Genomic DNA, 11,409 nt, shown 5'->3' on the forward strand with positions numbered 1-11,409 from the left:
CATCCCAGAGCCCAGAGAAACCTCCCTGTCCTTCACCTCCCTCCTCTGCTCACGGGGATGCTCCTGCTCAGAGGCTCAGGAGGCAGAGCAGACCAAGAGCCCTATGAGAAGGGCTCTGTCTCTCCAGCAGGACATGGGTGCCACCAGGCTGAGCTGATCCACGGGCTGGACTCCAGCAGCAGACACAGGGCACACAGGGGATCTGTGGGATTCTCTCCCTGCTTTAGCGCCGCTTCTGTGGCCTTGCTCATTCTCTGTGGAGCCCAGTGATTTCTGTGGGTACTTCAAGCCGCTGCCCGGTTTGTGTGCTTGGATTTCTCTCATCCCAGCTCAAGGAGGGGAGTCGATAGATGCCCAGCAGAGATGGGCAGGCAGGTACAAGAGCAGCCAGCTTTCCACAGACCCCCAAGCAGGAGTATGGCACCAGTGGCCCCGGCAGCCAGGGCTCCCAGGGCTGCACCTGCTCCTGCTGCGAGGGAGGATGGAGGATGCAGCCACCACAGGCAGGGCAGTGGCACTCAGCATTCCCCAGCCTGCCTGTGCTGACACTGCCAAACAAAGCCCCTGCACTCCCCATCCCCTCAGACCATCCCCCCTGCCCTGTGAGAGGCCACCACGGCTGCTGTGCCGGCCCTGAGCCATGGCCATTTCGGGGTGTGAGACACTGCATCAATGAGGATCATATTAATGAAATGTTCTGGGAATCCTGGCAGTGGGAGCTAGGCCTCCCCCAACCCTGCCCACAAACAGCAGCTCCCCAGAGCAGAAATCCACGCCAGCCTGTGCCCCGAGCTGCTGCCACGCAGCCCTGCCAGCGCTGGTGTGGACAGGCACAGACACTGCCTCGGGCTCACAAACATCCCATGGTGACCCACATTGTCACCACCTCAGCCAGCCCTGACAGGTCGGCGTGACGCTGCCCGGGGACAGCCGCGGGGACACGGTGGCACACGGATGAAGGCACCACTGGCTGGGCTTAGGAAGGAGCCCTGCGCTGCTCTGGCTCACCCAGATTTAAACCAGCACCTTGCAAACCTGCTGATGGGTCCAACCGAGGCACAAGGACTCGCAGTGTCCCCTCTAGCACAGCAGGGGAGGGGAGGGCAGGGAGTGCAGCTGCAGAGGAGCCCAGGAGACACAGGGGAGTCCATGGACCACACCAGGGACCAGTCCATGGACCACACCACCATGGCTTTCCCAGGCCTGCCCAGGGTGGGACTGAGCTCCAAAGCTCCGCCAGCAGCATGGAGGTGCCCAGGAGCGCTGAGAGTACCCCTGTCCCCAAAACACAGCACAGGCAGCTGCACCTTCTCTACATCCTGTGGCCCTTCCCTTGGTGACCCCAAGTCAGACAGGTCTTAAACCAGACCAAGGTGACAAACAGGAATTTACTCATCCCATAGAATCCCAGAATGGCTGGGGCTGGAAGGGACCTCAGAGCCCATCTCGTTCCACCCCCTGCCGTGGGCAGGGACACTTTCCACCAGACCAGGGTGCTCCAAGTCCCATCTAGGCTGGCCTTGGACACTTCCAGACATGTTATGCTACCATGGCCACCATGCCGTACCAGCAGGAAGCATTCCTTGGCTCCCTGAAGAACAGCCCCAGGGAATTGGCAGAGGTAACAGCCCCTGCCCCACGTAGGGATGTGCAGATCCAAGCCAGATCAGCCCTCCCAGGAGGCTACTCTTGTTCTGGCCCCTTCACTCCACAGGACCTTCATCTATCAGGACTTGAGTAAATCTGCTAAAGGGAAGCACTGCTGAGAGTTCAGACTGGAATTTTCCTCTGCCAAAGTTCACCATCACCACGTAACATTAGTCTGTATCCTTGTCAAAAATGACACCTCCCCACAGTGAGCAGCAGCCCCCCTGTCCAACCACCCCTCTCCCACCTCGAGGCCTTTGCCACATGCCTCTCAGCATCACCAGAGCCCCAAAGCTGTGTCAGGTGCCACGATCCCCCGCGCTCCTGCCAGCACAGACACTGCCAGACCCAGAGCGCACCCCATGACATCATCCAGCTGCTTCCCATGGACCGCTGAGACAAAAACCTGCAGGACCCCCGAGCCCTTCACGTGTGGCCACCTGGGGATGGTCCGGCAGAGATGGCCGGGGGAGGATGCCATGAGGGGCCGGGCCATCCCCGCCTCCACCGGCCAGGACGCCTGGCTGCTGGCACTGGCCCCAGCCAGGCCGATTAGCTGATTACAAAGGGGAATGTGTCATTTCAAACACACAATCAGATTTCCCGGCTCTTCTGCCCATAACAAAATGTCTCGTGAAATGGCTCATTCTGTTCTCCCATAGAAACGTGTTTCCCTTCTAAAGCCTGATACGAGGAGAGGAGGGGGAAAAAAAAGGAAAAGGCAAAGCTAAAAATATCATCCGAAAGATACCATGACAGCAACAGATTCACAGGAAAATGAGGTGGGAAGGGGGCTGTGAATGTGTTAAGATCCTGTTTAATCTCTCCCCAGCCACCTCAAAAACGCACCGAAGGCAGAAACGATACCTCAACATTTCCTTTGTGCGGGAGCTGACTCCACCCTGTGTTTTCCTCTCCATCTGATGCTCGGGGAAGGATACCAGCAGACATCTCCGCTGCTGCCAGGCAGCGAGGGGCCCCGGCAGTGGGTTAGTAGGAGCAGAGGGAGGAAGGAGCCGGTGGGAGGAACCTGGCAGCAGGGCTGGGCTGTGAATCCCCATTCAGCATCGCCTCAGACGCAGGATGCGCTTTACACTGGCGCAGCACCTGCTCCTGCTTCCCACCCCAGCGCCTCGCCACGGGCCCGGGAGGGCTCGGGGACAGCACGACCCAGCCAGGTGGTCCCAGGGTCCAGTCACAGCTGGTGGGGAGCGGGCTGGGCACCGAAAGGGGGATGGAGCAAATCCCGACCTGCGGCCACATTTCACTGCCACAAAGAGGCCAAGTGCCCGAGTGAAACTGCTGACCTGCTGGCAGGCACAGATCTGCAGCTTCAGCCTCATTTGTCTCGCGTTCGGAGCACAATAGGGTCAGCCCGGCATCCCCCCGGCGCTGGGATCCTGCCAGCCCGGGGTGCTGAGCAGCTGCTCCAGCCGTGGCAGCTCCTGCCGGAGGATCCCCGGCCCGGGGCACTGCTGAGCCCCAGGGAGCCTTCAGAGAGCAACACACAGACCATCAGCAGGAGGTGGAAAGAAAATCCTCTTCCAGAGATTTATCATCCAGATTTTAAGGCTCTGTCTGCTGCTTCCATTCTGGGGAAGGGGCATGAGTGGGCTCAGGGGTGTGCACACACCAGTCAGGACAGTGACAACTCTGAGCTGCATCCAGAGCTCCCTCAGCTGTGTACTGGGAGAAGCAGACACAAGAATTTGTATCAAATCACCCATCCAAGGCTCTGGGATGTCTGTCCCATTACTGCCTGCCCAGTGCAAGGAGAGCAAACCTTGACTCTCGTACCAAGTTTCAGCCCAACAGCTCTTCTTAGGATTGGATATCGGGGAGAAATCCTTCCCTGTTAGGGTGGGGAGGCCCTGGCGCAGGGTGTCCAGAGAAGCTGTGGCTGGACATGTCAAAGGCCAGGTTGGACAGGGCTTGGAGCAACCCGGGACAGCCGGGAAGGTGTCCCTGCCCATGGTAGGAGGGTTGGATTGAGATGAACTTTAAGGTCCTTTCCAACCCAAACCCATGATTCTATGGCTCCACACATCCGCTTGGAGCAAGGCAGGGCAGAGGGAGCAGCTGCCATCCAAGACAAGGGACGTCCACGGGGCCTGGGCCCATCACCCCGCTTTGCACCAGGGACACACTGTGTGGACAGGAGAGCTGCCGCAGGACACAGCCACTGCTTCCACACTGGAAAACGTGGCTGCCCAGATTTCCTCCTCTTCATCTGAAGACACACTTAGGTCCTGGACAACCCACGAGCTTCCACTCAAGGGCTGGAAGGAGAGGAAGGCTGGATCTGCAGCCCCAGGGAAGCCTTGCAACATGTCCCCATCAAAGACAGTCTCCTCCCACCACGCTTTCCACCTCCTGTAATCCAGGCAAGAGGGTGATGAAGGACCGGCCTAGGAAGTCTGGCCAGCAGCAGTGATGCTCGGCTTTACAGCCCTGAATGGCACAGGGCAGGGGCTGGAAGGGGTTCCCGAGGGAGGCTGGAGCTCCCTCCAGCTCGCACAGACACAACTCCTTCCAGGCTCGAGGGACAGCACGAGCTCACGGTGCCTCTGAGTCCAGATCAAACCCCACATCCCCCTGCAGCAGGGTCAGGGGCAGCCCCACTGCTCAGCACCACAGACCTGCACAGGCTGTGACAAACCCAAAGCTGCTGACTCAGAGGCACCGACTGCGATGAGCCCCGCAGCCATGGCTGCCACAGCCCCAGCACATTTTTAGGTGCTGCAGTCGAGTCAGGTGTTTGTGGATGCACAAGTTTCCCTGTGCAGGAGCTCCCAGCACCCAGGGACTGCCACTGTTTTGTGTTTCTCCTTTGGCAGAGAGAGCTTCAGGCTCAGCTCAGACCTCCAAGTGACAGGCACCGCATGAAAGTCTACTACAGGCAGGCCTCACAGCCGCCCACGCCGCTCGGCGCGGAGCCGTGCTGAGCCCATCTCCTCGCGCTCCCCGTCGCGTCCCAGCTGCCACTCGGTGCCACAGCTCCATGCCCAAGGCAGCAGGAAAAGAGCCCAAGTGCACAGCCAAAGGGAATTAAGGCAAAGGACACTCCAGTGATGTCTGTGAGTCTGAGCAGGAAGCTCTCGGAGCAAGGAAGAGCCAAGCCCACCCACTGCCCTTTAACCGACAGGTCATTCTCAGCAGCTTCCTAATTTAGAAACCCTAATTAGTTAAGGGAAAGATTTCTTCTGTTAGGGACAGAATTAGTCAGGCACCTGAGTGGTCTGTGTGTGTCTGGAAGGCACCCGTAGGAAAGCAGAAGTCCCCAGCAGTGCTGGAGCAAGGGGAAGGCAGGCAGGATGCCCGGAGTGACGCTGGAACCCCCACAGGACGAGGGCTCAGTGCTGCCAGCAGAAAGCCTTAATGTAATTCCATAAACCAGTGAGGGATCCAGCTCCTCACCAGGACCAAGGTCATCACCCTGAGCTTAACAGGGAGCTCAGCTGCCTGCGGGAAGAAAAAGACTTTCCCCAATCTATGCTGCAGTGACTTCTTCAGCTGAGCCAGCCACCCCTCCTGGCCACAAAGACATCAGATGCCCGGAGACACTTACCCTGGAAGGTGGTGGTGGTGGCAGCAGCCCAGGGAAGGGGGCCCAGCACACTCAGTGTCTGCACAGGGAAGGCACCAAAACCTTCTCCTTCTGCACGCCAGGAACACTCATACCTTTAGCTCAGAAATCCCATACTGGACTTCAAAAACCACTTCTAGATGCTTCCTCCTGACCAAAACATCTCCCCTAAGAATTCTGGAGAATGATCATATCTCAAAAATTGGTAAAAATCAATAATCCGAGGCGGTCCTGGGCACAACGTTCACAAGCAGCCAAAGCAGCAGGGCAAGAACCCATCCCCCACCAGAGGTAGCCAAACACAGGCTCTGCAGCCCACAGCTCTGCCCAGGGCTCTGCTGGGAACGGCTGCATCAAGGAGAGCAATCCCCATGGCACAGGGACGGTGGCAAGAGGAGAGGAGATGGGAATCCTCCCCTCCCTGAGTGGCTCACAGCCCACAGGAGACAGCTGCACCCTGGTCCTTGACTCCAAACACAGAGGCCATGCCTCGAGGGAGCTCTGGACCTGCCACAGCTTCCAGAACATGCCCTGTGTCCCTGCAGACAGGACCTGCAGACAGGTCCTCACGGACAGCACAGCCCCGAGCAGCCCAGGGAGCCCGCAGACGGGCACCGTGCCTGCCGAGCCAGGCTCTGAACCAACAGAACTGAAGAGTAATGAATTCCCTTCTCACAAGGACCATCACCCAAAGCCAGGCAGCCTTCCCTTGGTTCCGAACTCGCCCGATGGCAACAAGGACACGCAGCTGAAGGCCACCAGAGCCGCTCTCCAGCCGTGGTCCGAGGGGCCTGACACAGCCAGAGCCCTCCCGTGGATGTGGAGACCCACAAGGAACAGCGCAGAGTAACAACGTGCTTCCCCACACCCCGAGCCTTTCTGGAGCAAAAATCCCTTTGGGCAAGTGTAGCAGGAGAAAGCTGGAGGGAAGGTGCCAGCTGAGTGCAGGAAGGAGACGGATGCATGGGCTGGTCTCACTGGGGATGCTGGAGAAGCCACACCTCATCCACAGCAATGGAGAAGGGGCTGATCAGGAGTCACCTCACACCATCCACAGCTGAATGAAGCACAGCTTTGCCATCGCCTGCAGCACACTGAGACTGCCCAGCCGCACACCCAGACCATTGTTCGCCCACAGGAGGGTCCCCACCGAGACAGGCTGAAGGCTGGGCACGCAGGAGGGAACAATACCCCGGGAAACAGCCAGAGAAACAGCGATGGGAAAAACAGAAACCGCTGATGGGGAAAGGGCCACGCAGGTCCTCTAGTACAATCTCCCGGGTAACCAGCCTATGGAGAAAATGCTGAGCTCAAGGATACCTCCAGAGCCCACCTCCTGCCATATGACGGTACTCCAAAAATAACCACAGAAATATGCGAGGACCCATTCCAAGTTGTTCCTGGCTCTCTCCACATTCTCCCTCTAATGTAAATCGTCTCCCTCAAATCGCAGCCCTGCGGTTCAATGTGCTGCCGCAGCTCGGAGCTACGGATCCCCGGGGCTACGACTGCCGGGGGTCGCCGGGTCCCGCCCGCAGGACGCGGCTGGCGCTGCCGCCTGCCCGCGCTGCGCTGAGCCCGGCGCCGGCAGCGCCCGCCGGACCCCGCGGGAGCCGGGCCGGCCCCGCCCGCAGCATCCCGGCAGAACGCGGAGCGGGATGCGCCGCTGCCGCTGAGGAAAGGCCCGGCTCGGGGCAGCTTTCCCGGCGCCGGGGCTGCAGCCCTGCCCGCCTCCCTCCTCGCAGGCGCCGCGCAGCACCTGGGGCTGCCCGGCCCGGCACCCCCCCGGCCGCTCACCTCGGCTCTGCCCGCTCGGCTCGGCCCGGCTCCGTTCCGCCGCCGTGTGCCGGGCGCGGCCGCCGCCGCTGCCCGTCCGTGCCCGCTCGTGCCCCGCCGTGCGGCGGGCGCGGCGCAGCGCGGGGCGGGCCGGGCGCGGTGCGGCGCTGCGGAGGGGCGGGCCCGCACCGCCCGCACGGCCCCGCGCCGCCCCCGCCGCGGGAGCCGCTCCCGGGCCCCGCCGGGCTGCGGGGTGCGCCGGGGCACCCCCTGTCCCCGGGGCACCCAGGGCCCCCCGGGTGTCCGCACGCACGTCCCGCGGGACGCACCCCCGGCCACGGGCGGGGTCCCGCGGAGGCACCCGGTACTTTCAGTCTCCTCCCCCGGGGCCTGCTGAGCCTCCTCTGCCATCCCGTGCGGGACATGCGGCGGGTCCTGCAGCTCCCAGGGGTGCCCGGCCCTTGGTGGAGCACCCCGGGCTGTCCACCAGCGGCTTTTGGGGGGCACACCCATGAGCCGGGCCCGGGAGATCGCCACATCAGCACCTGACCACACTTGTGCATTTTGGGGGTGTCAGGGCAAGCAGCCCCCACCCCCCCAGGAGATGCAGATGGAAGGGGAGGCTGTTGCTCTTCAAAATCTGCGTGCACCAACAGCATGGACACATGGGATGCATGGGCACACTTGGATACACAGCAGGGGTGCGCTGGGGGCACAGGGGTGCAGAGGCCACTCTGCTCCCAGTGTAAGCCTGAGTATGGGGTTGGCTCTCAGACAGGGGCAGGGATGCTGCACACCCAGCCCTCTCTGCCCCCCTGTCTGGCAGACACTGAAGCATGCAGGGACGTGCCAGCCCAGCACACGGGTCTGGGTTGCCCGCTCCCAGAGCCTGTGGTGCCCTCAGCTCATGTGCACCAAGCAGGACTCCCAAGAGCACCCCGTGCCCTGACTGCCCCGCAGGGCCTGGCTTTGCTCCCTTACCTGGTGGCACAGCTGCCCTCGGTGGCTCTCCTGGTGTGAGGGACAGAAAAGGCCTCCAGTGGTGTGAGGGAGGCCGGGGGACCCTTCCCAGCAGGGAAGCTCCAACCTGGAGCCTCTGCCTGTCCCCTGCAGCCAGGCAGTCACAGTGTGTCAGCACATGGTCACCTGTCTGGCAGCTGTGGGTGCCAGGGCTCTGTGCCAGCTGCCTCTGGGTGCTGCTCCTCAGCTGCCTCCCCCCAGCCCCACAGGGAGCCTGACCCTCAGCACCACGGCTGGGCTGGAGTGCAGGGATGAGGCGAGCTTTGTTTGAATGCTTTAGAAAGTGCCTCCTTTATTAGCCACACTGAGGCCTTTTCCCTGACAAACCACATACCAGCAGAGAGTACCAGGAACAAAATGAGGCTGCATGGTCCAGTGGTTCGAGCCAAGGCAGCGATGCCAGCAGGATTGTGGGCTCTAATCCCCTGCTGAGCTGTTGACTCACTGTACAAACTCAGGCAGGTCCTGCCGCTTTGTGCCGTGGAGAAGCCCAGCTGGAAAGTTGGGTAAATAGCAGGAACCTCTTGGAAAAAAAAGAAACACCCCACTGCATGGGAGCCAACTTGAGGGAGGGCATTCATTTACAAACAAATATTCCAGCTGGCTGCTGAGATCCCCTGTGCAGGCACAGCTTTCCCTTCCACATCCTTAAGGGACAGTGCTGAAGAGGTCTCTGCCTGCTGCTGGGGTGGCTGCCCTGCAAGGGACAGCATTTACTGCAAGGGTCACAACTGGTGTGTATTTGTAGGGAATTTATACAGGAGAAAAGCTGCACTGTGTTGTTGGAAAAAAAAAAAAAAAAAACCTGCAGTTGTGTGCAAGCTGCTGTGACTGTCTGCATTCATCTTCCAGGCCTTCAAAGGGAAAACAGTGATGGCTGCTCAGGGGGTTTTGTCACACTCCAAAGGAAAGTCTGAGAAATGTAAATGTTAATTCACCCTTTAAAGTGAATTTGGGTCAGATAAGTCAGTGGGTGACTGCATTGGTAGCACTCTGAGCACAGATATCCTTAATGTCACTGTCCCCTTGGGATGCAGCATCCCCTTTGGGAGCCAAGGAGCTGGAAGAAGAATGTACAGAACAGATTTCCCCAGTGAATCCTTCACTCCTCATCTCACACTGGTGCAAACAACCCAGCCTGTCTTCCTCTGACCACCAAGCTAAAGCCTGAAAGTCTCCAACAGCCCTGAAGGCATGTAAAATGCACCTCTGCCTGCTGAGGAGAGGGAAAGAGCCTCCCTGGCAAAATAATCCCCTGGGAGCCCTCAGTGGCCCCAGCTGTGCTGGACTCTCCTGGCTATTCAATAACTGATAAATGAGCTTTCCTGCATCCCTGTCCAATTCCTGCTGCAGTGATGGGAGCAAATGGAAATACCACATGTGGCAGATGGGGTGGGCAGGCAGGGGACAGCAAGACTACTCTTTTCCCCCAGAAAACACTAAGGAAGTGGAAATTTTGTAAGGTTTTCAGGAACTTAACTGAAAATTAAAAGATATTTCAAGACATTTAAAGACATTTAAGGCAGCTAACATTTGTTCAGTTTTTTTTTTTTTTCAGATTAATTGAACACATTTCCAGAAAAAACAGCTGGTTTAGACCCCAAATGCAGCCACCACTCAGCTGGTGGAGCTGCCTTTCTGCCTGTCCATTGTCCAGTGTCCAGTGTCCACCCTGGTTTCCCATGGGTGCACAAGGGAAACTTTGGAGCTTCCTGCAACCTCAGTGTGAACAGAGGGACCTGTGAGCCCCGGGAGCTCCATAGGAAGATCTCACTCTTTTGAGAGTGAGGTAATTTTTGCAACCCAAGTGAGGATGTCCTGACCAGATTCCCATTGTCCAGCAGAATAAACCGGAAACAACACAAAAAACCACAAATAAATGAGGACTTGCATAAATTGCAAAAGGCTGGCAGATGTTTCACAGTTCAGCGTTAGGACAGATTTGGGCATCAGGCTTTTGCCAGATTTTTAGCAACCCAGGGGGGCATCCTGGACTGCATCAAAAGGGGAGTGGGCAGCAGGGGAGGGGGGGATTCTGCCCCTCTGCCCACCCAGGTGAGATCTCATCTGCAGAGCTGCCTCCAGCTCTGGGGACCCAACATCAGAAGGATGTGGAGCTGCTGGAGTGAGTCCAGAGAGGCCACAAAGATGCTCCAAGGGCTGGAGCCCCTCTGCTTTGGGACAGGCTGGGAGAGCTGGGGGCATTCACCTGGAGAAGAGGAGGCTCCAGGGAGATCTTGGAGCCCCTTGCAGTGTTTTAGGCTTATAACAATGAGGGAGAGCAGCTTTTTACACAGGCAGATTGTGATATGACAAGAGGAAATGGTTTTAAACTAAATGACCAGATATTTAGATCGGTTGTTAGGAAGAAAATGTTCTCTGTGAGGGTGGGCAGGCCATGGCACAGGTTGCCCAGAGAAGCTGTGGCTGGCCCTGGATCCCTGGAAGTGTCCAAGGCCAGGCTAGACGGGGCTTGGAGCAGCCTGGGACAGTGGGAGGTGTCTCTGCCATGGCAGGGGTGGCACTGGAAGGTCTTCAAGGTCCCTTCCAACCCAGACCAGTCTGGGTTTATGGCTCTATCTCCTTGAGAGCCTCCAAGGTCTTTCATTCCAGCAAGTTTTCTCCACTCAATTTACCTCTGCAGTGACTCTGGCCTGGCTTTATGGGAACGAAAGCAAAGAGGACCAGCACATGCTCCAGCAGTGCCTCTTCTACATGGAAACCTGCTCTTCTTTGAAGGAGATAGACCAGAGTGGTGCAGCTTGGGGCCCAGCTTCAGAGTGCAGCTGTGGAAACAAATCTCCTGCAAGGAAGAGCAACTTGGAGCTCTTGGAACTCCACCTTTCAGGCCCAGAGCAAACCTTCAATCAGCCCTCACAGCCCCGGTGTCGGGAAGGGCCATCTGCAACCATAAGCCAGCCCTGCTGAGGATCCTCCACAGATGCTCCATGTGTCTTAGGTCAGAAGATGTGGCTGGGCTGTGCATTCTGTTCCCATCTGTCAGAGCTGGGGCAGTTCTCTGCTGTTCATTGGGCAGTTTTTTCTTTATCTCTCCCACAGCCAATCCTCCCTCCAGGAGATCTCTTCTGTTAACGGGCCATTAATTATTAATTATCTTCTGTCCATGGCCAGTGAGTGTCCCTGCATGGCTGAGAAAATTCCATCATCCCATGGGGAGATGCTCCGCCCAGGGGAGGAGCCAAGCATTCCTACCTGGATCCAATCTGACTTTGGAACCCCACAGCAGCCTTTGCCCACTGCATTCCCAGAGGAGCAGCTTTCTTCCCCACTGCATTCCCAGAGGAAGCCCAGGCCCATCTCCAGCAGCCCTGGAGCTTCAGAGGAAAACTCCACCCTTGTGCAGGATCCCTGCTCCAGCA

At 58.6% G+C, this 11,409-nt stretch overlaps 1 protein-coding gene across 19 annotated transcripts in view; it reads right to left on the bottom strand.

The window, feature by feature from the left end:
- The window catches only part of EPB41L1 (erythrocyte membrane protein band 4.1 like 1), a 62,530-nt gene extending 55,348 nt beyond the window's left edge, over nucleotides 1–7,182 (bottom strand). For 8 of the 19 annotated variants that reach the window (XM_068208240.1, XM_068208244.1, XM_068208245.1 and 5 more), the window contains exon 1: nucleotides 7,031–7,181. The gene's annotated coding sequence lies outside the window, so the exon portion shown is untranslated. Of the gene's footprint in view, nucleotides 1–2,514; nucleotides 2,602–7,030 lie in introns of those variants that run through there. The other 11 variants (XM_068208251.1, XM_068208254.1, XM_068208255.1 and 8 more) reach the window with 4 other exon arrangements.
- Between the last annotated feature and the right edge of the window lie 4,227 nt (nucleotides 7,183–11,409).

The sequence above is a fragment of the Anomalospiza imberbis genome, chromosome 17, assembly GCF_031753505.1.
Source record: "Anomalospiza imberbis isolate Cuckoo-Finch-1a 21T00152 chromosome 17, ASM3175350v1, whole genome shotgun sequence".
Lineage (NCBI taxonomy): Eukaryota > Metazoa > Chordata > Aves > Passeriformes > Viduidae > Anomalospiza > Anomalospiza imberbis.